Source organism: Odocoileus virginianus, chromosome 24 (genome assembly GCF_023699985.2).
Source record: "Odocoileus virginianus isolate 20LAN1187 ecotype Illinois chromosome 24, Ovbor_1.2, whole genome shotgun sequence".
Lineage (NCBI taxonomy): Eukaryota > Metazoa > Chordata > Mammalia > Artiodactyla > Cervidae > Odocoileus > Odocoileus virginianus.
Window position 1 is genome coordinate 27,067,841 of NC_069697.1, and position 27,022 is coordinate 27,094,862.

Genomic DNA, 27,022 nt, shown 5'->3' on the forward strand with positions numbered 1-27,022 from the left:
ACATGCAAGAAGTGCATGATAAATACAGAGCTTAGCAAACTTTTTCTTAAAGGGTCAGAAAGGAAATATTTTAGGCTTTACTGACCAAAGGCAAAATCAAGACTATTATGTAGGTACTCATGTGTTTAGTCACTAAGTCATGTCCAACTCTTTTTCGACCCCATGAATGGTAGCCTGTCAGGCTCCTTGGTCCATGGGATTTTTTTAAACTGAGCAACAAAAAAGAAAGAGAGAAAGGGATGGAGGAAGGGAGGGAGGGAAGGAGAAAGAAGAAACATTTTGGCAGGCTTGAAGAACTAAAAATAGACCACTAGTAGCTCTCCCCTAGACCACTCTAAGTGGTCTTGAAGCTAAAAGGAGCTTCAGTTCCGTTCAGTCCCTCAGTCCTGTCCCACTCTTTGCAACCCCATGAACTGCAGCACGCCAGGCCTCCCTCTCCATCACCAACTCCCAGAGTTTGCTCAAACTCAAGTCCATACCCAAAATCTATCTTTTAAATAACATGGGCTACCCTTGTAACATGGAAATTTCAACAAGCCGCTCCTTTGCTTAAAATTCTTCAAGGGTTCTCACCTACTACAAAATGAAATACAAACTCATTAAAATGACACACATGGCTCTTACTGATTCTTCAGGCTCATCTAAGGCCACTCCCCTTTACCTACCTGATGCTGACTCAAGCCTAAGACCTGAAGTTCCAAGAATGGCCAATGTCTCTTCCCATGCCTCCTTCTGCCTTCCTCTCATCTTGTCCACCTGGCTAACTCCCATTATCTTCAAGTCTCAGATTGTGCATTGTTTTCTCCAAAAGGTAAAATTTGGTTCCAGGGACAGAGCTTGTTAGTTATTCTGCACAATTCACCCTACTCGTCTAAGTTAGGGAACTCTCATTTTTAGCCAAGCACATGGGTAGGACCCCTGTTTTTAGCTAACAACAGGGGTTACATAATGAAGCTCTCACTGATGTAATGTAAGCCCAAGTGTCCATGGACCTTCTTTATGAGACAGCTCTATGCCTCTTCTTCATTCTTTTCCCCATCCCACTGCCTGAAAGAAGAGGCCCCATCTCAGCCCATGAAGCTGGGCACACACATGGTGGAACACTAAGATGGATACTCTGACACCATGAAACACCATACAAGCCCCAGGCCACCTAAGCAAGCAGTTACCTGAGAGGGAAGCAAACCTATCTCACATTAAGTCACTGTTCATTTGGGCTTCCTGTCTATCTCAGCTGAACCTAACTAACTAATACAGAACTTCCGTGGTATTTCTCACAACAGCACCATTTGTGAGGGTTGTCATTTGACAGGGGCTGTCAACCGTTGTTTGCGTCGTCTTCTAGTTGAGACTGGGAGCTCCCAAAGAGGGAGCTAATCTAACGTACGCCTAGCCTTGCACAGTATCTGGCACACTGTCTTGGCACACGGTGTGCATGCTGAGTCACTTCAGTCGTGTCTGACTTTGCGACCCTGTGGGCTATAGCCCTCCAGGCTCCTCTGTCCACAGTACTGTCCAGGCAGGAGTGCTGGTTGCCATGCCCTCCTCCAGGGAATCTTCCTGACCCAGGGACCGAACCCACGGTTCTTACGTCTCCTGCATTAGCAAGCAGGTTCTTTACCACTAGCGCAACATGGGAAGCCAATCTTGGCACATTAATAGGTGTTCAAAAGGGATTTATTGAATTTAGTTATGTTGACAACCAAGTACCACGCCATTAACTTCATTAACTTTATCCTGCCCCTTCTTTCTTTTTAGTCCCCAATATGACAAGACTTCCCTTCCCTTTCTCCCAATCTTCTGCCCCAAATCTCAAACTGAGCTATTTTTTTCCCTTTTGAACACTGCCAGTTGAACATAAAATGCATTTTTACAAAATGACAGTGTTCTCAGCATCTCTTCCATGTCAGCAACTCTGAAAGATCAGAAATAAATTCATCACTGATTCAAAGGCCTGTATTAAGTACACCAGGCACCATAAAATCAGCTTAGAATATTAATTAGGCTTCCCTGGTTCCTGGCTCCCAAGCTTTGTTCGGTTTGGTGTTTCTAAGAGGACCCACCCATAGCCCAGTAAGAACTGTGCTTTAAGGGGACTTGCCGTAAAGGAACTCCAGGCTGGTGAGATTTGACTCAAACCAGACAGTGATGTGCCTGTACCCTGTACCCTGTGTCTTTTCCGTTCTCTATCTGTGCCTCTCCAGCCTATTTACTCCAGCCCTTCCAGCCTGAAGTCTAACTAAGCAGCTTTTCCTGCTCTGACTCTCCCAATTTATTTCCTGGTCTATCTCCTATCTCCCTAGTACCTTCATGGAAACTTTGTACATAGCCTTCTTGATAACTGACCTCTGACTTGGTCCTGCCTACACTTTTTTGAATACTATTTCAGGAGGCAAAGGCAGTATCCTAAGTTTCCTATCAGTCTCTCCCCAACACAGACACAGGAACCCTTTTAGGGGATGTGATGTAATGGAAAAAGCACTGACTTAATAGCCTGAGGCAAGGACACATACAGCCTTCAGAAAACAAACCTCTTGAGCTTCAGTTTCCTCAAATATAAAATGGGGATTCTCTCCATCCATTAGTTACTGTAAGGATTAGAGAAAATTCACGTAAAAGGCCAAGGGCAATGGCCAACATAGAAGATTTTCAGTCATCATGACTTATTTTACTACAAAGAGGTAAATATTATAATAGGTCTGAAATCTTGCAATAAATTATAACAATTAATATTAATAAGGAAAACCTAGTTATAGTTCCACAAAATTTACTAAGCACTAAGTTGTGCTAGGTACTGGAATTGTTAACTGTAAACAAGGAAGTACCTGCCCTCAAGGGGCTTACATTCAGCTATGGAAGAAAAGCAAGTAGAAAGTTAATTATGATACAATGAGGCAAGGACCCAGATACAGGTACAGATAAAGTTTAAAACGGGAGAGCATAAAATATTTTAGATTTAGATTGAACACATCCAGGAAAGGAGGGAGGCAGAAGGCACAACAGGGAGGATGGAGTGGCAACAGCAAATGTACAGACTCCTTTGTAAAATATAAGGAAGAAGTCAGCTGCCTTTTGGCCAATTTGCCCTGATTACTGTCCTCACGTTCAAATAATCAGAACCAAGACCAGTCTACTAATTCATATATTGGTGTTAAGATTCTTATACTTAATGCCAGTCCCCTACCTCAACCTCCTCCAAATCCTAGCATTATAAAATATCCACACCTGAAATACAATGTCCAAATACAGCACACTGAGAACATGAATGAGGCCCCGCAGCAAAAAAGCACTGATCTATCCAATTCAAACAGTTTTAAACAAAGAAAAACCAATGGGCCAATTGGGGAAATTCTGAACACAATCTGAATACTTGGGGAAACTAAAATTATTTTTTTAGATGATCATGGTATAATGGGTTTGTTTTTCTTTTCTTTTTTTGGTTTTGTTAAGAGTCTTTTTATTTTTCTGTTTAAGGTTTTATTCTTTCCTAGAGATATGTACTAAAATATTTATGAACAAAATTATACAGCTAGGATTTAAAATAGTATGGGGAGGGGGAAGACAAGAGGATTATAAATGAAATAGACTGATTATAAACTGATCACTGTTAAACTGGGTGATGGATATATAGGGATTTGTTATACTAGTCTCTCTACTCTTATGAAGCAGTCTGGACAGTCTATAACAATAGAGAATAATATTCACAAAGTTTCTTCTTTCCTTTTGTTCATTTAGAAATTCACAGCAGAAAAAAATATTTTAAAATGCACCTAGTCTCCAGCTACCTTGTTTTTATACAATATTACAGATATATCTTGTTTTCTTTTTGGAACCTTGAATCACAGAAAGGACAGAATGAATTCTTAACTAGGAGAAAATGAGTATGTCTCTCTCTTTTTTTAAGGCTGTCATGTTGGTTTTTTTTAAGTCTTTTATTGAATTTGTCACAATGTTGCTTGTTTTATGTTTTGGGTTTTTTAGCTACTGGCAACCCACTCCAGTATTCTTGCCTGGAGAATTCCACCGACAGAGGAGTTTGGCAGGCTATATAGTCCATGGGGTCACAAAGAACTGGACACCACTGGGCAACTAACACTTTCACTTTGTGGGATCTTAGCTTCCTGACCAGGGATCAAACCTGCACCCCCTGCATTGGAAGGCAACCACTGGACCACCAGGGGAGTCCCCACCTATATCTGAACAAAGCTAACAATAACAGAACATCTAAGTTTATTTTCTGTTTATGCACTGTCCGCCAAGTAAGCGACCTATGGTAAAATACCACGTGTCTACATTTTTACCAAAATAACACTGTCAATTTTTAAAAGTTTACTGTGTAATCAAGAGAGACCATTAAAAGAGTAAAACATCAAGGCACAGTGAGAAGACATTTGCAGTGTGTGAAACAAAGAACTCATCCTCAGCATATATAAAGAATGCCTACAAATCAGTAAGAGAAGGTAAACACAATTCTGAAACTTCCAAAACATATATGAACAAGCACTTCACAGAAGAGCATATTCAAAAGGCCTCTTAGGAAGGGTGCTCACTATCATTAGACCTCAAGAAAATGTAAATGAAAACCACTAGGGAATACTACTACTATGTATCTAGTAGAATGGTTTAAAAAATAAGAAAACTAACAATACCAAGTGCTGATAAGTATAGGAGCAAATGGAAGTCTCATACGTTGCTGATGGGAATTTGGTATAATCACTTTGGGAAACCGTCGGATAATATCTACGAAAATTGAACATGTGAACTCTAGGACCAAGCATTTCTACTATGGGGTGTATATTTAATATATGGCACCAAAAGACATATAGATGAAGATCTGTAAGAGCCAAAACTGGAAACAAACCAAATTGTCCACAAACAGTAGAATTCACCTGCCAATGCAGAAGACATGGATTCAATCCCTGATCCAAGAAGATCCCACACGCCCTGGAGCAACTAAGCCTGCTCGTCACAACTACCCAGCCTGTGCTCTGGAGCCCACAAGCCACAACTGCTGAAGCCGCACACCCGACAGCCCGTGCTCTGTAAGAGAAGCCCGCACACGGCAAGCAACCAGACAGCAGCCCCCACTCACCGCAACGGAGAAGAGCCCACACAGCAATGAAGACCCAGTACAACCAGAAATAAAGAATTTTTCTTTTAAATCAGCTACTGCTATATAAGTAACAACATGGACGAAACGCACAGACACAATGCTGTGCAACAGAAGCCAGACACTAAGGAGAACATATATATGACTCCATTTGTGTAAAATTCGTAACAGGCAAAACCAAGCAATGATAGCAAGGAGTGGTTAACTCTGGGGAGGTAATAATCGGGAAGGGGCACAACTTCTGGATGCTGGTAATTAATGTTCGCGACAAATTCTCTAAGCTGTGTGTTTATTCGGCGCTCCCTCTGGGCTCAGCAGGCTCAGTCGCGTCTGACTCTTTGTGACCCCATGGACTGTAGCCCGCCGGACGCCTCTATCCATGGGATTTCCCAGGCAAGAATACTGCAGCTGGTTGCCATTTCCTACTCCAGGTGAATCTTCTCGAGCCACGAATAAAACCTCTATCTCCTGCATTGGTAGGCAGATTCTTTACCACTGATCCTCCGGGGAAGCCCCACACGCTTATTATCTGGACTCTTTCTTGGTATTTATTATAATTCTTTTTTTTTAAATCTTTTAGCCACACTGTGCTATGGGATCTTGGTTCTGGCATAAGATTCAGAACTAAGATCAAGGGGCGCTATGGCATATGGGATCTTACTTCTCTGACTAGAGACCGAACCCACACCCCCTGCATTGGAAGCAAGAGTCTTTTCTTTTTCCTGATTAAAATAGTCCTTTATTATCTCAAATAATGCATTATCATTTATTATGAATGTCTGGAGTCTTAACCACTGGATCACCAAGGAAGTTCTTCTTATAATTCACTTTTAAAGTTTACTTTAAAAGCAGTTTACTGTAGAAAAATTGAAAGTTACCTATAATTCTAACAGTAGGTGAATATTCAAATATTATGGTATATCCAAATCCATGGACTATTACTCAGTCATGTCTTTAAAGAATGATGAAATAGGAAATATTCAAAATAGTTTTTTTAGGTTGATTAAATTGAATTTACTATGTTACCTCAATTTTTTTTGTTTTTTTATGTTACCTCAATTTTTAAAAAAGACCTAAATAGAAAAGTGACAGGCAGGAAATTTACTTAAATAGTATTACTGTTTATATTCAAATGTTACATTTAAGAAAATATTCATTTTCTTCTTTAGTTTCCTTTTTTTTAATTAAGCATGTATTATTTATATAATGAGGGAAAAGTTTTTTAAAAAACATTAACAGCTTGCCACAGACACTGAGATTATGTTAACCTTAATGAATTTACCCATGAAAATCTCTCTCAGTGTAGGATTTGTAGCACTGAAACCTCTGAACTAGAAACAACAATACCAGCAACAACTAGAAATGTGTCTTGGTTATGTGTTTCGTTTTCTTTGTATGGCCAAAGTGAGAAACAGGGTAACTGTGAGTCTGATTAAAGCTTTGTAATTGTTCTAGCATCATTCAACTTTGCTGATGAACAACACACATGTGACATACTAAAATCCGGACAGGATTTAACAAGCAAGGTATATCAAACACAGGCCCTGTTATTGTCAAGGTTTCTAGGTGTGGCCGTAGCTCAAGTATAATAAGATCATTTACATCTCTCTGAGTCAGTCACCACTGTGCTGTCTGTCTCTCTCCTTTCACATTAGACGTGGGCAGGAACAGAACACTCTATACACAGCACAGATCCGAGCAAAACAGTAGATTCTAGGTGAGTGGTAACTCAGGAATATCAAAGGTTTTTCTTTTATGAAGGAAAATGAAGAGATGAAAATCTGTTACTGAAATACACATCTACAAAGATGAAAAAATGAACTTTTTAAACACATGTACGAATCCCAAGACAACTGTAGCTTTTACCATTTTATTTATGATATTTTCTAGCTTGCCCTAATTGTGTGTGTGTGTGTTACCGTCCCACCCTACATAGTATAGACAGTACAAAGAAGTCCAGAAAGTTCAAAACCTAAAAAGATCACAGAGCTGGCAATCAGGCATGCTACTCAAGTTCACAGAATTCTGGTAGAAGTGTAGTCCAAAAGTTAAGGGAGTAAGAAATGCTACAGTAAGCCACAATACAGGATTAAACATTTTCCATTTGTATTTCTCTTAGTCTGCCTTTCTCTGTTCTCCAAACAGAAGTTGTCTGTGACCACGGATTAAAAAAAAAATTCCCCACCAACTGTAAGTACATCAGTTCAGCTTTTATAATGCAATGATGCAAATTTCAAACCGGAATTACAACTATTTTTAACACCCTAAGCACTTTTAGGGATTTTGATTCTCATGTAAACCAAATACATGTGGATCCCTTTCACTTACTAACTTATTCTAAAAATAACAAAAATATTAAATACTAATAGTTGGGTCATTTTCTCCCCACCTTTTCCTCAAGACTCTCTGAATCTTATTAAGATGGGACTAATCAATAAATAAGAGCATAACACTCTGTATGGGGGAAACGAACATTGCTCTATAAACACTTGCGCTCTGTCATTCAGTCGTGTCTGACTCTTTGTGACTCCACAGACGATAGCCTGCCAGGCTCGTCTGTCCACAGGATTTTCCCAGCAAGAATACACTTACCAAGACCAAAATAAAATCTCTAAAAGGCTTTGCCATGGGAGGGCACAGAAAGATCATGAGTATTCTGTTTGGTGGAATGTGAAAAGGAGACGATGTAAGAAATAAAGCACTCACATTTTAGAAGTTAACATGGACATTAAGTGGGTTGCTGCAACAACTGCAATTTTTACTTTCTCATCTTCTGAACCATACATAAGTCTGAACTATTACCAAGAAACTTTCTTCATCCACCTCAACTCTGAAGCTGGGCCTTCCTGAAATAAAACTGGTATTAGAGCCACTTTTTCTCAAGTTTGTACAATACATGTTGCTGCAAAGAGGTGGTACAGTGATGTCTGGGATTCCTCCAAAAGTGAGGCTTAGGTTCCTTTCATAAATCAACTGTGGAAAACTGCTTACAAGCAAATTCCATTATCCAAATTTAATACCACAGTGATCATCAGAAATTCTCAACCAACTCCCATAATAAATGGATGTATTACCACGTTTTGAACTTCAGGAAACACTCAAAGAGTGATAGTTGCCTTAGACAGAAAACTCCAGAGGCCTGTGAGTGACATTTGTCAGAGAGGGATGCATCATTAAACGAAAGTCAAACAAAACTGTTCCACAGAGTTCAGAAGTATCTGAAATGGATTTCTCCTTGAAGGACGAATACCGCATATATTCCACTTATATGTGGAATCTAAAATACAGCATAAATGAACCTATCTACAAAACAGAAAGAGAACAGTCTCACAGTTGCCCAGAAGGAGTGAGGGAGGGAGAAGGATGGACTGGGAGTTTGGCAGATGCAAACTATTACATTTAGAATGGACAAACAACAAAGTCCTAATGTATAGCACAGGGAACCATACTCAATATCCTGTGATCATGTGGAAAAGAATATTAAAAAAGAATATATGTATGTATGTATAACTGAGTCACTTTACTGCACAGCAGAGATTGGCATTGAAAATCAACTATACTTCAACCACATTAATTAATTAAAATGGATTTCTCATTATGTCTGAGGCCAAGTTTATCAGTTCTACTGCCAATCAATGAAAATTGAATATAAATTTCCCAAGCTCTTTGGTCAGCTGTTTTGAATGCCTCAATTTGCTCTGAGTGACACCATGCAGGAAAACTGTTATCCAAAGTAAGTCTTCGTAATTTAGTCAGAGTGTCCAAAATCATTATCAAAACTTGGCATGTCTTAATCTGAGAAACCTTAGCACTAAAACCAAAACAAAACCCCCCAAAATTCACAATGCAAAAATTCAATTAATCTACAATAAATCTCTTAAATTATCTCAATGCTTTAAAAGTGTTCTTTGTCCTTAGCAAAAGTTTTTGGTGGGTCTCCTTTATCCTACATGATGCTAACAAAGGAAACATGAATTACTGATGGTATATAAAAAGGAAAATAACAGAAAAGAAGTTTAGAAGATACACACTTGACAGAAAAACTACAATTCAAGCCTAGAAGTACTTACAAATAGACTTACTTGATGGTATTGTTAATGATTCTATAAAGTCATTAAGCTTGCAAAAAAATCATAGCTAACACATCAAAATTGCACTGATTCTTTCCACATTTATTAATGCAACTTTCTCTTAATAGTTCTTACTCTTTTCTGCATTTTTTCAAAGGAAAATAGCCATGTATGTCAAATTGCTTTTTTTTTAAATTCCAGAACATAAAATTAAAGCCATTTAAGGAAATATGGAAAATGCCAAGCTTATAAAAGTTTTTAATCATTCACAGTTTCCTATCCAGAGATTTTGTTCTGTTTCATTCTAGACTTTTATATATGATCTGAAAATCCATGACTAAAGGTTTAAAAATATATATATATATATATTTAAATGTAGAAGACATATGGAGGAATGTTCGTAACAATGACATTTGCAATAGAAAAAACTAGAAACAACTAAAATACATGCCAACTGGTAAATTAACTAATAAATTTAGATGAATTCATGCAATGGAATGCTAGAGCAGCTGGAAACAAAAAGAGAACTACAATAACCTGCATCAGCAAGAATAACCTTGTGAACAATGCGAAGTAGAAAAAGAAAAAAAGCAAGTTGAAAAAGAGTATATATAGGATGATTCCACTACTAAAGTTCAAAAACCTAAAAAACTAAATATTATTTTTCTTGGGATATATACAAACAATAAAGCAAAAATAGGGAATGTGTAAGGAAATTCAGGATGATAGTTACATGGAAGGGTGAGGTGAAATTAACAGGACAGGCCCACCAGGCCTTCAGAGATATTTTAAGGTTTTAGTTCTTAAACTAGATCACAGACAATTTACTACTCATCCTTAAACTTTGTACACACATAATATATACTCTTTTTTATGGATTTTCCATAATAAAAATGTAAACACCTACTAAGACCTATTCAACTCCAAGAGAAAACTACACCAACTACCTAGTCTAGATAACCTAGTCACTCACCTAGTTACTAGTTACTCACCTAGTAACCTAGTAACTATTCACACCTAACCTGGTCACTCACGTTAGCTGTGAACAACCACAAATGACATCTGAAGAAACCCAACAAATAAAAAAGCAGGCCAAGATGGACTTCTGGTAAAACATGCCCCAAAGGAAATACATGCTATTTTAGGAATTAGATGAGAACTTTTTAAAAATTCTAATTAGCATGCTCAGAGAGATTCAAGAGGATATCATGTCTATAAAAATTAAGAATAAAGAGCTATTTTAAAAAAGGGCAAATAAAAGAGAGGGGGAGCAAACACAAAGTAGATTTAAAAACACAGCTCATCAAAGAGAAGAAATAAATAGAGTAAAATTGTCCCTGAGCTCCAGAAGGACAGCCAATACACACAGATTTAAAGAGTCTACTAACTGCCAAACAGGATGATGGAGAAGACAAGCACCTAGACACAGCCTGGTGAAAACGTCAGAGCTCCAAAGACAAAAAGCAAACCCTCAAAGTGTCCAGAGCAAAAAAATAAGTTACATTCAAAGAAATGACAATCAAATGAGAGATAAAGACATTTCTGAAAGGCAAGAACTTGAGGTTTAACTCTTATGCACCTCATCTGAAAAAACAACTACTCCAACTTTTAAGAAGAATATAAGAAAAATGACAACTTAAAATATGAGAAACAACAGCAACTATATAAGACTGAAAAGGAACACAGAAAGCATAGAAGAAATTAAAGAGGATCCGGTCAATCCTATTATTTGCACCATTCTCTTCGAGGCAGCAAAACCTTGTATTTCCTTCTCCAATAGCACGTCTGGGTTCTGAAGTGATATTAAAAGTGGTTACACCTTGGAAAGTGGGACTGGGTTGGGGTGGAGGAAGAGGAGGCTATTTTTCCATTTCATGGCGTTTTTCAACAGTGTTTTTCCATGCCATTTTTTCTTTTTTTTCTTCATTTTTTCTTAATTAATTAGTATTCTTACAAGTATTCTCATACTTCATTTCCACCTCAATAACCCTTAAATAAGACCATCTTTTTTCCTCTTTCCTAAACACACACATGAAGGGACTCAGGAATGCTGCCAGCTTCAACTGTGAAGCCAGGTTAGGGTACCGAGGCCCGGAAACCCCAGAGTATGTTCCAAGTTTATGGCTGGCTTCTTTTGCCTCCCCCTCACCCCTGGCCCCCGACCCCAAGTCCACTCGCTGTCCTTGGGGTTGGCGTTATTCACACTGACAACCTGTATGACACCCTGATCTCACACCTAGACATAAGCATCACACTTGTGTCCCCAGATTCATGGTGACCATACTCGGTCTGGTCTCCAGAGCGCCAGAATCGCTTTCTTGTGTCATTAATTCCTCTCAAGTTTCCCTGCAGCTTCCACTCTAATTCTTTTCACATGTCTCAAAACCCCATGCTTCCATCTTTCTATCCTTTTCCCTTTAATCCCACACCAGTTTCCTCTCCCCAAATCATTTTTTTTCAAATCAAGCCATTCTCCCCATCTCAGAGAAGGCTCCTCCCTCCTCTCCAACCAGCCCCACCATCCTGCTCTCTAATTCACCCTTATCGCCCCTCCAGGGATCCAATCTGTGTCCAAATCTCCCTAGCCAACACAGTCTTTCCTTAGCCTCCTTTCTCAGCCTCCTTAGGACTATAAAGATTTCTCAGGAATCTCTATTATTAAAAAATAATAATAAAGTAAAAGAATAAGGACTCCTTTGAATCTGCCCTTGTTCTTTCATTCTTTTTTCCCCCACCTTCAAAATAAGAAGCCTACAGACTCACTGTTTGTGTCCTCATCACTTTTTAAGGCAGCCACTGATTCAGCAGGACTGAAACTGACTAATCCAATCATCTGTATTTCCTCATCTAATTCTCCTAACCTTTCTGCAGCTTTAGCATAGTTGAGCATTTATCTCCATAAAAGCCGCTCACTATGCACCTCCTACCACAGTGATTACCTCTGGCAGCCTAAATGACTGTTCTTTCTTCTCTAGGTTCCTAAACACAGGCATTCCCCATTAGCTTCATTTTTCACTTTCCTTTTCAAAGACTTGATTCGTTCTGATGAACCTCACGAAGAGCTTCCGACCTCTTCGGAGTAAATCCTCCGACCGCTCCAGGATGTAATTTACCATTTCTAACTGCCTACTGAACAGTCTATCTGAATGTCCTGCCAATGTCACAGATTTCATCGTGTCTAAAAGTGTATTCATCATCTTCTCCCCAAACCAGCACCTCAGATATTTCTGTATATAACACCAACATTCTCCCCTTACCCCAGTTAAAATCCGGGCCATCTTTTGATCTGCTGTTATCTATATCCTCACATATTATCTTCCCTTCGGTGTTTTACATAAGAAAAGTAAAGATGAGTAAGACATAATTTCCAGCCTCTGAGAAAGATAAACAAAAATGTAAAGGAATACGTGTATGAGTGCTCACTCAGTCGTGTACGACTCTTTGTGACCCCATGGACTGTGGTCCGAGAAGCTCCTCTGACCATGGAATTTTCTGGGGCAAGAATACTGGAGTGTGTTGCCATTTCCTCCTGCAGGGGATCTTCCCGACCTAGGGATTCAACCTGCATCTCCTACATAGCAGGTGGATTCTTTACCACTAAGCCACTGAGTAAGCCGTATAAGGAAATATATGCATGCATGCTAAGTCACTTCAGTTGTGTCTGACTCTTCACAACCCTGTAGAGCATGGCCCACCAGGCTCCTCTGTCCATGAGATTCTCCAGGCATGAACACTGGAATGGGTTGCCATGCTCTTCTCCAGGGGATCCTCCTGACCAACCCAGGGATCAAAACTGCATCTCTTACGTCTCCTGCATTGGCAGGTGGGTTCTTTACCACCAGTGCCACCAGGCAAAGTCCGATAAGGGAATACAGGCATTACCAAAGATAAATGCACAAGATGCTGAGGTTGGGAACAGGATGGGGGGGGGACAGGGACAAAGGGAAGAGGAGATGCATTAGGAGGGGAATTCGGTAAGCTGTCAATTCAGAATCAGAACAACAGTTCCATCCCATAAGCCTCACTACACCAAAATAGTAACAGCACACATCCCAAATAAGTAAATGTATAACTCGGTTTAGGAAAATTCAACATATGAGTTTTGATGGAATGAATATAAATTGGGCAACTGATGATTAAGCTAACTTATTTGTAACTCACTATACATTTTCTTTAAATACTATCTGTCCTAATAAATTTAAAATAGAATTTCCTCGGGAATTCATTCCCTGGCGGTCCAGAGGTTAAAACTCTGCACTTCCACTGCAGGGGGCACAGATCTGATCCCTGGTCAGGGAACTAAGATCCCACACGCTGCATGTGTTTGTGCATCTGCACATATGTGTGCCTATGTATGGTGAATTTCCTCTTCACACATAACAGGTCACCCCAGGAATTAAGAGCTGGAAAGAACTGGAGTCCCTCACCTACCCATTTCATCTCCCAGAGGCAAGGAGAGGTTAGAGGATTTGCCTGAGGTCACAGAGCTTGTAAAGGGCAGAACAGGGACTTGAACCCAGTGATCTTTTCCCTATTACCTCACACTCTGCCTCTGACAAACTCATCTCAAAATGCTTTTCCCAGTTGATCCCCATAATAAGCAACAGAAATGAGAACTTGTAAAGAGGGTCCAGACATCAGGTTTCTTTCGAAGTCGCCAACATGGTCTCTTAGACACACACACACAAGTTCTAGGAAAACAGGGATCTGGCTATAACACAGTGAAGTGAAAGTGAAAATGAGAAATAGGTACTCAGATTGTTGACGCCAACCTGACTTTAAGACTCTCTTTTTCCCTGGGTTCTCTCCCAAATGCTGATAAAGTCATTTTTCTTCCCTCAAGTAACATCCCAACTGGAGTTCTAACTATTCAAACTGCTGGCTAAATCCTTAAAACTGAGGGGAAGAGGTTGAGACAAATAGGGTTAACCTGACTCCCCATTCAGAAGTGGGATGAATTCTAAGAAGTGAATTCTAAGTCCTGAGCCAACTGAGACTACACCAAGTCCCAATTAGCATGTTGTGGGCAACCTCTGATTTCACCTTCTAGCAAGAAAAAATGTACTTCTCTCCATCTCCAAAAACTGACAGGTGCTTTTCACACTATAAATCTGTCTTCCCTGATAGGGCTCTTAAATAAGGGATTAGAATGTGCAACTTGTTCTAAACAAAACCCCTTTAACTCTGAGAATATGAGCCTCTGATCACTTTATAGGGAACATGTTTAAACATGTGAGAAATGCAAAAATAGAAGTAACCAGGACTCAAGTCCAACTCTGACTTAACTGTCAGAGACTCATTGGTAATAATGGCCAATATAACAGCAAAAGATAAAAACAAAATTAGCTTCGCTGGGTTATTTAATTTCAATAAACATCTTGAAAATTAGAAGACCCATCCTTACTACTTGTTTCCCTTTCAGAAAGTTTCTGAGAAATAAGTAGTCTTGACCTCAGACTGAAAATAAAGAATTCTGAACACGTGTAACCTTATTACTAAACAACTGCTAATGTAAACAAAGTGGATACTTTAATATTCTTTAATAAATCAATTCTAACTAAAGACTGATGAGGTAAATAAATATGGTCATGTTGCACTCTTTATGACTGCAACACCGTCACATCCTTTCTCTCCACTACCTCCACTTCTAAACAGACAAATCCTTTCAGATAACAGGTTTGTCAAAAGTTGGGAAAGCAGTTTCCTGTCAAATGAATCAGAGGTAAATCACTGGAAAACCAGCCTGGTTAGAACCAGAAGAGCTGCTAATAATGAGTGATTACTTCAATCAAGGATCAAGTTTCTGTTCCTTTTCTCTCAAAGAGGAAAGAGGGAGCCCCATGCACTCAATGCCTCTCCTCTCCCACTTTCCCAAGATCCAAGGACACTCTCTGCAGGCAGAAGGTCCCTGGGGCAGGATGAAACGGCTGTGCACAGGGTGTGTGGATCGCTCCACCCAGCTCTCAGCCACTCCCTGCATTCCTGCCCGAGACTAGAGACCTCTTGTCTCACCTACTTACTCATCCCCTGGGCGCATCCTTACCTCATCTACCCTTTATGTCACTGACCACAACCTTGTATGTGCCTATAATTACCTGTCTATGACTCTCTCCACAAGCCTAACTGCTTAAATAGGAGTGATTTTTTTTTTAATGTCTTCACAAAATGTTTTCCAAGGATACACATATGATACTCATCCTTAATTTATTTTTAACTCAGAGAATGCTCATAAGGAGAGAACTCCCTCAACTTCCTCCTCTACCACCTGTAAATATCTGCCTCTGCTCCCATTCGTTCCTCCATTCCTTCAATTTCAGCAGAAAAGGAATCACTCCGGGACTTCCCTGGTGGTCCAGTGGCTGAGACTCCACACTCCCAATGCAGAGGGCCCAGGTTCGATCCCTGGTCAGGGAACGAGATCCCACATGCCTCAACTAAGACCTCGCATAGCCAAATAAATAAATATTCTTTCAGGAAAGGAGTCATCCCTGGTATCCTAGAGAGCCAGTCCAGAGGGACTTGAAATCAACTTTCCTGACTCACGGAGCTCATGTCTCATTACATCCTTTCTAGACCTTCAAACCCTCCTCTCCAAGACTTCTTACTCTTCACCCCCCAGACATGCTCAAGCCTCTCCCTTCTTCATGTAACTCATTAATTTGGTGATGAAATATTTATTGAGCACCTACTAGGTGCTCTTTTCTACAATGGAGATATAGCAGTGAATAAAATGAAATTTCTGCCCTCACGCAACAGACCCTCCAGTGGGAGAGAAAGAGGTGAATGTATGAACATCCCGGCTACGGTTCTCTCTGCTTCACACAGTCAGGCTTGCAAAAGCAGCGCAAGCTGCCTGCCTCCACTTTCCTTCCCACCCAGGAGGCCTCACCCTCTCTGGACAGGTTTGTAGTCCGCACCCCCAACACCACAGAAACAGCTCAGGGAAAGGTCACCAGCAGTGACCTCTTCCACTGGTAAACCGGCATTTCCCAGTCCCCTCTTAACTCTGCAGCAACAGGCACTTCCTGAAATTCTCTGCTGCTCTACACTTCTCCTCCCCCTTCAGCCACACATTGTTCAGTCACTCAGTTCTACCGGACTCTGTGACCCCATGGACTGCAGCACGCCAGGCTTCCCTGTCCTTCGCTAACTCCCGGGGTTAGCTCAAACTCATGGCCACTGAGTCAGTGATGCCATCCAACCATCTCATCCTCTGCCACCCTCTTCTCCTCCTGCCCTCAGTCTTTCCCAGCCTCAGGGTCTTTTCCAAAGAGCTGGCTCTTTGTATCAGTCAGCGAAGTTTGAGATTCCAAGGCCCTCTGGAGTGACTTCAGGATATCAGGAATAACTCTTTCTTTTCTTTTTTAATATTTAGAAAGTATTGGAGCTTCAGTATCAGTCCTTCCAATGAATATTCAGGGTTGATTTTCTTCAGGCATGACTGGTTTGATCTCCTTGCTGTCCAAGGGACTCTCAAAAGAGCGTTCTCTGACCATTTCTCAGATTCTTTTTCTTCCGCCTCCCCACTACATGGCAGCACTTCAAAGTTCTGTGTTTAGCTCCCCTCACTGCCTGTGTTCCCCTCAGACCACCTCAGTCATGCAGTGGGTCCCACTGCCAGTGACAGCCACCTAGGAACACTGAAGGTGTGTCAAGAGGCCAGGCCTTTCTAAAGAGCTCCACACACACACAGCCCACTGTCCACTAGAGATCTCTCTATTCCCAGGGCCCAAAGATCTCTCCAACTAAAGAACACCAAATTTTTTTTTAAGTCTTTATTGAATTTGTTAGAATATTGTTTCTGTTTTATGTTTTGGTTTTCTGGCCGCAAGGCACATGGGATCCTAGCTCCCCGGCCAGGGATTGAACCTGCACCCCTTGCATTGGAAGGTGAAGTCTTAACCACTGGACTGCAAGGGAAGTCCCAGGAACACCTAATTTATCTCCTCCCATACTCCAAATTGTTTTTCCCCTATTCTCTGTACTAGGTAATGACGCCCTCTTTCCCTCAAGGTGCTAAGCCAGAAACTTAGGTTTCTTAGGCGTCAACTTAATGTTTTTCCTGCACATCGCATGTCCTCCTCTTCACCACACTGGTCTCATTGATTCTCTCTTTAAATACCTCTTTTCTTTCCCTCTCCCTTAATCTCACCACAGAGGCCACCAGCTCATTTCAGTAGCCACCTTGTCAATCCTCCTTTCCTGTCTTGCTCTCTTATCCTGTCTGTATCTACTTAAGATATCTGACATTGTATTCCGTGCGATGACCCCTGACCATGTGACAGAGGAGCCTCAAACCATTCTCCTCTGGGCTGAGCTCCACCAAATACAGACGTCATCCACTCCTGCTTACAGTTCCAACGATCCCCTATGAACCAGACGGGTGCTCTTTAAACTTTCACCTGAAGAAAGTGATGGGGGGTGGAGGGTGAGAAGAGGCACAGCCTGAAGAAGTCACCTATTACAGAAAAAAATGTTTTTCTAATTTAAAATTATATTTTATCTTGGATTTTAAATACTATATTACAATATACGCATGTTTCAACACAGCAGTAATTTTCCCAAACTTCAACTGGAGACCCCAAGATGTACCACATTTACCCCACAGTTTAGAGTACCCCTGGCCCATTTCCTACTGACAAGCAAGAACCAACAAGATAAAAAGGAAGATTCTAAGACCTACCCCTGCCACGCTCCCAGCCCTGCCCACCTGTCCAGGCTTACTCCTTATGCTCGAGCAGTGAGACTACTCACCACCCTAACCCCTTGCGCATACTCCAATGATTCAAAACTCCATGCCTTCCTCCAAGACTAAAGTACCCTCCTCCCTGCTCAATCTTCCCGTCAAACTCCTGCCCAGCTGACGACTCTGAGCCTGAGCGATGCTCCTTTGGGGAATCCGCCTCAGAAACGCCACAGGTACATGAAGGCCCTTTGCCTGAGCTTCCTCCATATTTGTACATGTCTTCTTTATGGCATTTATTATGTAATAAAGATACAGTTTGCAATATTTAATCTCTGCAAATAACTACAAAAATACTGTTGTGTCCTGCCCCTCCTAACTACTGTCAAATTTACTAAAGTTGTTTTGTTTTTGAAATGTATCTATTTTCTCCCATTCACTCCTTAACTCATAATTCCCATGTGGGCATGGGTGCTCAGTCGTGTCCAACTCTTTGCAATCCTGTGGACTGTAGCCCACCAGGTTCCTCTGTCCATGGGATTTCCCAGGCAAGAGTGGGTTGCCATTTCCTCCTCCAGGGGACCCTCCCAACCCAGGGATCGAACCCATACCCCTCTCATCTCCCGCACTGGCAGGCGTGAGTCATCTGGGACCACTGCATGAAAACTACTCTCACTAAATTCAAAAATCACCTAGTGGCTAAGTACACTGACTCCATCCAATCCTCACCATTCTTGAATCTGCAGCAACATTTGATCATTCCCTCTTTTGTCTTTCTGATCCCCTAACTCTCCTGATCTTCCTTCAGCTTTCTCGCTAAACGTCCACTTCGTCCTGGCCGTCTTTGCAGGTTTTCCTTTCCTCTGTGCATGTTAGCGTACCTAGGGGTCTGCCTGAGATACCTCTCTCTGCTCACCCCAAGTCCCTCTCCTGGGTGAACTCATGTATTCTCATGGCTTCAACTACCACCCTGTTTCAGATAGAGCTGGCAACCTAATCTGGGTTCAGATATTCTATTCATTAATCACACTTTCTGCGTGGATGAAGTTTTGGAAATTTAAAATACCACAGCAGCATAAGAAAGATTTATAGTGCTTATCACTGGCTGGGCACTGCTCTAATCACTGTATTTTTATGTACTGACTCATTTAGTTCTCATATCAATCCTATGACATAGCATTTTTATCCACATTTTATAGGGAAGGAAACAGAAAACTAAAACTGGCAAGGGTGGAAGGGGAAAGAATCGCCACCTCTAATGAAAAACTCTTTTTTTCAACAATTGTAAGGAAAAGTTATACGATAATCAAATCCAATTCAGAATTCTGAGCAACTGACTACTCCTGACAATGGTGGTCTTTGGTTGGTAAACATATAATAATCACTTTAGTCTTGTTTTCAACATGATAATCATCTGCTGCTAAGTCACTTCAGTGTCTGATTCTGTGCGATCCCATCCCTGGGATTCTCCAGGCAAGAACACTGGAGCGGGTTGCCATTTCCTTCTCCAGTGCATGAAAGTGAAAAGTGAAAGTGAAGTCGCTCAGTCTTGTCCGACTCTTTGTGACCTCATGGACTGCAACCTACCAGACTCCTCCATCCATGGGATTTTCCAGGCAAGAGTATTGGAGTGGGTTGCCATTGCCTTCTCCGATGATAATCATCTAACTCATATTTATTTCTGTCTTTATTGAAATAGGGTAATTTAAATTATTAAGATGTTTCAGAAGCTCTTCTTCTCAGCCAAAAAGATACACTTCAAGTTGATGACAGAATAATAAATAAATGGAATATTTGAGATTTTTATTATATTTATCCTATGTATAAAATTACAATAAATTTAATGTTTGAATACTATCTTGGACATACGAACTCAAAGAAGCCCTTGAGAGAAAACATTAGGACCTAAGAAAAAAGTGTCGTGTGCACACAGGTGGACATAATATGGGTGGCCCATGAATGCCTTCAGCAGTCTAGCTGGCCCATACAATTGCATAAACTAGGATAAATTACCCAAGAGTCTGACTTAGTTCAACAAATCAAATATTTACCATATGGCTAAATATTTCACTTCCCTGGTTTTCCAACAGTTTTGCAAACGATTTAATGCAATCAAGAAAAGATGCTGGAAAACCAAACACAAGAAATATTTAGTTTTTTCCAACCAATAGTGACCAGTTAAATCAAAACGAAGGTTATTTACACTATTCTAAAGAAAAACGCATCCAACGAGCTTACACTTCAGATTAGTTCCTGTGAGTAATACAGCTGATCAAGGCAGAGCAAAACGGAATCGGAATCGACATACAAACAAGTACAAGGCAACACAGAAGTGGACGCCGCCCCACACAGGGCGCAGACACGCTCAGGGGCCCGCTCCAGCTGCCGGCTCTCACACAAGGCTCTTCTAGGCTTGGCGCTGCATCTTCTATACAGTTCTGCATAATAAATAGCAGGTAGGCTAATGAAACGGAAGGTTGTCACATACCACCCAGCTGTAAAAGGCACATGGAAAATCAGAGCATGCAGATAAATAGGTGAGGGAAACAAAGAAAAAACAAACGTGAGAAACGAACCCAGGGCCAGGAAACATCATGGGCCCCTGAGTTCCAGCCCTGGCCAGCTTCCACAGGGGTCCCTGTCCCTTCCTAGAAGAGGTCCTGGACAGAGCTCACACTTCTTTACTCAGTAAAGCTGTCACCATCTAAGGAATCCTGTTGGAATCTTCTCTCTGCAAAGCCCATCTGTTTGCAAACAAGTGTTGACTGAGTGTCTTCTATTCTAGGCCCTGGGCATCCAGCACGCAGCAAGAGCAAAGTCTCGCTCTCAGGGAACTCCCATTTTACTGGAGGAGAACCAGATAATGAATAAATACACAAGCAAGATCATTTTAAATGGCGGCATTAAGTTGAAAATTTTAAACGGGGATAAAAAAAGAGATGGAGCAAGGCGGGAGGAGTTGCTCATTTAAACTCGGGGGTAAGAGAAGACATCTCTGAGAAGGTCACTTTTGAGTTGAGACAGAAAGGAGGCAAAGTTGTCAGCCAAGCACAGCTCTTTGGGGCAGAGCATTCCCGGCAAAAGAAAAGCAAGGAACGAGGCCTGGGGGCAGGAACAGGCATGATGAATTCAGAGGGAGAGAGTCTCTCCACCCTCAGGTTCTAGTGTCATTTTCAAATGAAGTCATCCCTGACTATTTTAAACTATCCACTGACTGGCCCCAGTATTCTCTATTCCTCTTCGCAATTTCTCTCCGCTGATATTTTTACCATCTGACAGGCAATATAAAGTACTTATTAATTTCATCTACTTATTAATTTCTGTCTATTCCTACAGAATGCAAGCTCCTTAGGGCAGGGATTTTTTTTCTCATATTTATTTATTTAGCTGCATCGGGTCTAAGTTGGGGCACGCGGGGATATTTAGTTGCGGCATTCAGGATCTAGCTCCCTGATGAGGGATGGAACCCAGACCCCCTGCCTTGGGAGCACGGAGTCTTAGCCACTGGACCACCTGGGAAGTCCCAGGGCAAGGAGTTTTGCTATTTTAACCACTGCTGTGATGCCTGTACCCATGTGGCACAAAGTGGGCACTCAGTAATAGTAGCTAAATAAATAAAAAGGAAAGAAAGAGAGAACGGGAGGGAGGGAGTAAAGGAGAGAGAGAGAGGGACACAAGAAATGAGAGAGAGAGAAAAGTGGAAGGAGAGAAAGAAGAGTCAGCGAGTGTGGCTGAAGCACCCTGGATGGGGGAACTGGAGTGTGAAGGAGAAGACCATGAAACAGATGCTGGAATTTCATTTAAAGGACAGAATCTGTTGAAGGGTTGTAAGGCAGGGAAGAAAAAGCATCTAATTTTAGTTTACAGAGCTGACTGTAGCTGCCATGTGGAAAATAGACTATAAAGAAAGCAGGGGACACGAGGTGAGGCGCTATGGAAGCTAGAGATGAGGCGACAGGCGTGGCAATGATCATCAGTGACCACAGACAGAGGGAAGCAGATGCGGGGAGCACCCAAAATACTGACGGCCTAGATATGGACTGTCATACTGAAAACAGAGAGGGTTCAAGAATGTGTCAGTTACCAACAAAGCGCCTCTCAGACCCGAATCTCCCCTTCACTGCCTACTCTGCGAAAATTAAGATGAACCCTTTAAATGTTTTTCCTATGCCAGACACCACGATGTTAAGCTTTGTCTGCAGAGGCACTGGAAAGACACTGCATGAGGAACAGACTTCTCTTTCTGCTTCCAACGTGCTCCTTTTGGCAGGATAAATAGAGTATCAAAGATAAATACAGTATTAGATTCCTAATATCCTATGGAGCCCTGGTTAACTTATTTTAAGAGACTGTGGAGGAAGAAATGGTAACCCACTCCAGTATTCTTGCCTGGGAAATCCCATGGACAGAGGAGCCTGGCGGGCTACAGTCAGACATGACTTAGCGTCCAGACAGCAACACGAATCTGTCAGGTTCTGTCTTCTGTAATGTGAACGCTGTAAGAAGTTATATAATAAAAAGCATTATTTGTAACTTAATGAAAGATCTTTTCAACTAAACTTACATATTTTCATAATTATTTCTCTTACATATACAAGGACTGGGACACCTTATTCTGTTTGCTCATCCTTTATTCAAATGTTAATACCATACTGCTTTGAGTATGATCCTAATAATTTTAGAATCTGTTTCAAAACCTGGTAAAGCAAGGACCACCTCACTATTCTGTGTCTAAATTTTCTTGGCTGTTGTGAAACATTTATTCTTCCATACGAACACAGACTGTTTTACTTAACTGCCTACCTTCAGAAGAACTCTCCATTGGAGTTGTAATTAATTTTCATTAAATTTACATATATTTAGTCTTCCCATCCAGGAACATGGTATGCATTTCCACTTCTTTCAGATCATCCTTAACACTTAACAATTTTCTTCACACAGACCCTGTACCTTTCTTGTGATACTTTCCATGAAGTATTTTATAATTTTTTAACACTATTATAAAAGAAGTATTCTTCTCATTAAGGCAGGTCATTGCCATGTGTCCCCTGCCAACATTCTAAAGATACCAAAGATTGCTTTGAGTTCCCTCTCGCCCCCATACCACCCTGTCCCTTGATGTCTGAGTTTTGCTGGAATCATTTAGAATATTTCATTCAGACAACAAGGTTTTCGCTTTCGATATGTCTCTTTAATTTCAAAGATCCTTACTTACCATTTATATCACACATTTGTTACTCTCAATGTATATAATTATATATATATATATAAATATGTAGTATGTAACTTACAGTAACAATAGCACATTGGTATAGCACATGATATATATACATATTTCAAAATCCGTTGTCCATCACTGTTTCGAGGAAAGGAAATAATTATGTTTGATTAGAGTATATTGCTCAGATTCAAGTCTATGGGTGATATAATGTCAATTCTTGCACACCCACATATAGCTTTCTTTTCCTGAAAGGTGAACAGTATCTAGACTGCATGTAAGATTTTGGTAGTGTAGAACTTTTCTCTAACTAGTTTGCTTCTTACACCATCACTATAGTGTTGCAAATGAGAACAGCTGATTTTATTGTAGTTTTAACTTTTTTTTGTATCTTTATCCTCTTTTGAGTTTGTAGAATTTTTTTTTTCCCTTCATCACTGAATTCAGGAATGTTATCAGAATATGCCTAGATTTGTGCCTTTTCTCATCCATCTTGCCTGGAAGACAGTGAACTAATTCAATCTGTGATCTTTTTCAATCTGCAATCTTTTTTGTCTCAGGGAATTTTTCTTCTACTAGTTATCTCCCCTAAAATTCTTATTATCTGCATTTTTGGCTTCCTGGATTTATCCTTCAAGCCCTCCCACTTTCATGAGTTTCCATTCCAGTTCTTAGTATTTTTGTTCTAAGCTTTGAAATTGTTATTTCACTTGAACCGAGTTTTAAAAAAGAGGGCAGCAGTGATGTGCTCAAGCTACCACTTTCCCAAAATGATTTCAAATGGAGTTGTTTAAGGGCTATCTTACCACTCAAGTGTTAAAAAGAAAAAAAATAGTTTGTAAGTGCTCACTCAAAAGACAATTACTTTAAATTAATACTTCTAAGAGAAGCTACTAGATTGAAAGCTCCTTGAAAGCACGGAACCTGCCTTTTATGCATCTCTCACTAGATCTTAGAAACAAATGTGCTCATTACATCTTTATTGATATAATGATATGTTCAGCAACTTACAAGTTTCAAAAGGTAGAAAACCTTGTCATTACACACAAAATCTGAAGTCTAACTGCAGGGGGTTCGCTGGTGGCTCATTAGTAAAGAATCTGCCTGCCAATGCAGGAGACTGGGTTCAATCCCTGATACCGGAAGATTCTACACACCTCGGAGCAGCTAAGGCCAGGAGCCACAACCGCTGAGCCTGTGCTCTAGAGCCCAGGAGCCGCAACTACTGATGCGTGTGCACCTGAGAGCCCGGCTGCACCAGAGAAGCCACCGGAATGAGAACCCCACGCACTGCACACGGCGAGAGCAGCCCCTGCTAGCCGCGATGAGCGAAAAGCTGGCACAGCAAAAAAACAATAACAATAATTAATCAATTAAGAAAAAATAAAAGTCTAACTGCAGAGGCAAAAACAACATAAACAAAACAAATAAAGCTGTCAGTTAAGTGTTAGTAAACTGTTACTGAATACAATAGCCTAAAACAGAAGAAATTAATATGGACTAAAGTAGTCGGTCAGTTTCATGATGAAAAGGCCATCTAATCTGGCCCTGAAACCACAGGTAAATTTCAGGAGGAGAAAAGGCAGCCCTGACAAAGAAAATAATCACTGCAAAGGTACAGAGATAGGAATGAGCTGTTTGAGGAAAAGGGTGAGCAAACAAGTCTAACTGTAATAGAAGAGTCTGTCAGATACTTATAAGGAAATAAGAACAGATAGGGAGGTTGAGGACAGAGTCTAGATTCATTCACTGGCGGAATAGGTACAGAAAAACACTTATGCTGACAGATGCCGTGGGCTGTCCTCAAGCACCTTACAAAGGGAGATGACAGTATTTATGCAAATGATCATACAGTAACTTTAAGATCATCTGAAAAATAGCTGTAATATAGGAGTAACATGAGAAGTTAGAGAGTTCAGAGAACCAACAAATGAGGAAGCTGTCTCTTTTTTAAACAGGAAGCTCTCTTCTAGGACTCCCCTTGGTCTCCTTGAAGAAAACAGTAAGCAAAGAACCACAGGAGGAAAACTCACCAGTGGTTTTGCTACATGTTCAATTTAAAAACGAAAGTTTTTCCAAACCAGAAAGGAAGTCCAATAAAGTAAGAATGACAACTCTTTACAGTTTTAAGACAAGAAAAAAAACTCTGTATGGTGATTGATGTTAATGGGATTTACTAAGGTGATCATCTCCTAACATACAGAAATATCAAATCATTATGTCATACTCCAGAAATTAATAAATAGAATGCTGTATGTCAATTACACCTCAATTTTTTTAAAAAGTCACAGATCTACTAAACAAGAAACTATCAGAAGCTTCTCCTAATGATTCCTGATAAGAATGGCCAACACCATAATGCATTCATGCCTGACCTGAGTTAAAACCCACAAGGTTCCAGCCTATGAATAAACTGAGACAACATAACCCAAGGTCCTTAAGAAGAAAGAAATAAAGAAAGAAAATCCTACAGCCACTTTAATTTATCCCTAAAAGCAAGAATCCTCTAAAAAAAGGGATATTAGAGCACTATTTCTTCATAAAAAAAGAGAACTCCCAAACTATCAATTAAAAGTATATGTCATCTACAGAAATATCTACATTAGTTTAAACATTAATTTTTAAATTAAACATAAATAGCCTAAGAAAAAAAATAAAACAAAACTAAAAATTCTTTCTGAAGCAGAACAGAACCACAATACTCAACCAGAAGCTCAGAAAAAAACAAGTCCAGGACACAAGGACCTTTCAAAGACGTCCTGTGAGCTTTCATTTAGGGTTGACCTGTATAGCATTCAAAATATTTTCTTTCTGGATTTCCCCTTTTCAGCTTTTCATCATCCCCATCTCAATTCAAGGAAGAAAAATTAATTTCATATCAAAATATAAGTACATAAAATTATCTCTTACTTTACAGATACACAATCATAAAGGGATTTTACCCAATATCTTTAGTTCTTTTAAGAAATAAAGCAGTCACACCTTGCCAGAAGTTAGGCTGATGGAACTTCTCCAAACACATTTTAGAGTGCTAACTCCCCAGGGTTCTGGCAAAGCAAGGTCAAGAATAACCTCACTCCTATTCCTATCTATTTCTCCTAGAATAGGATGGAACATTTTCATTCTTTTCTCTCCAGGGACCCCTACTCCCAAACACCAAAGACAGAAACTGTATCCTAAGAAAACGGGGCCCAAGAGTTAAGATGGAAGAGAATTCTGTTGAAATTACTTGAAACAACGTGATTCAGGGAGATGGAACCAGTATGGAAATACCATGGGTTCCGGAGCCAAGCTGACCTGGGTTCCAACCCCAGCACACTGTACTTCCAGACTTCACGTTCCTTAACAAGTCTCTACAGAATGGAAACAACACACTATCTTTAGGAGTTGTTAGGATTAGAAGCACACTTCAAAGACTTGTCCAAGGTCACAGAGTAAACAGGGGAGACAGGACTGAGCCCAGCTGTGTTCTCTCTCCTTTGCCACTCACATCCGATGTTTCTGCTGCTGGCAGGGAGAAGGGGAAAGACCAGGTCATGTGTAACGGGCGGCTCTGGCACACCCTGCATGCCTCTCAAGCTTCAGGTGCTTCTTGCTAGCTCAGTTCCCTCATCATCATAATAGGAGCGCTTTATTCAGCACCTACTTACCTGGCTGGGCAGGGTATACAGTTTATAAACCCTGTTACATAATAAGCACTCAGTAATTGATGGTTACTTATACAGAGACCTTAACTTCTTAACAGAGCTTACGAAAGGCTGGAGTCTTACAGGAAATTGAGTGGAGAAGAAGTCAACCAGGCAGGAAAAGGGAAGAATATGTCAGAGTTGGCGTTTCTCAGAGAAAGGCAACGCGTACAACACAACGGCGTGCGTGCTCACTCAGTCATCTCTGACTCTTTGTGACCCCACAGATAGCAGCCCTCCAGTCTCCTCTGTCCA

The 27,022-nt window shown here is 40.6% G+C and overlaps 1 protein-coding gene across 3 annotated transcripts in view; it reads right to left on the bottom strand.

Annotated features, from left to right (window-relative positions):
- The window catches only part of DIP2B (disco interacting protein 2 homolog B), a 224,634-nt gene that overhangs the window by 188,926 nt on the left and 8,686 nt on the right, over nt 1–27,022 (bottom strand). The window lies entirely within an intron of this gene.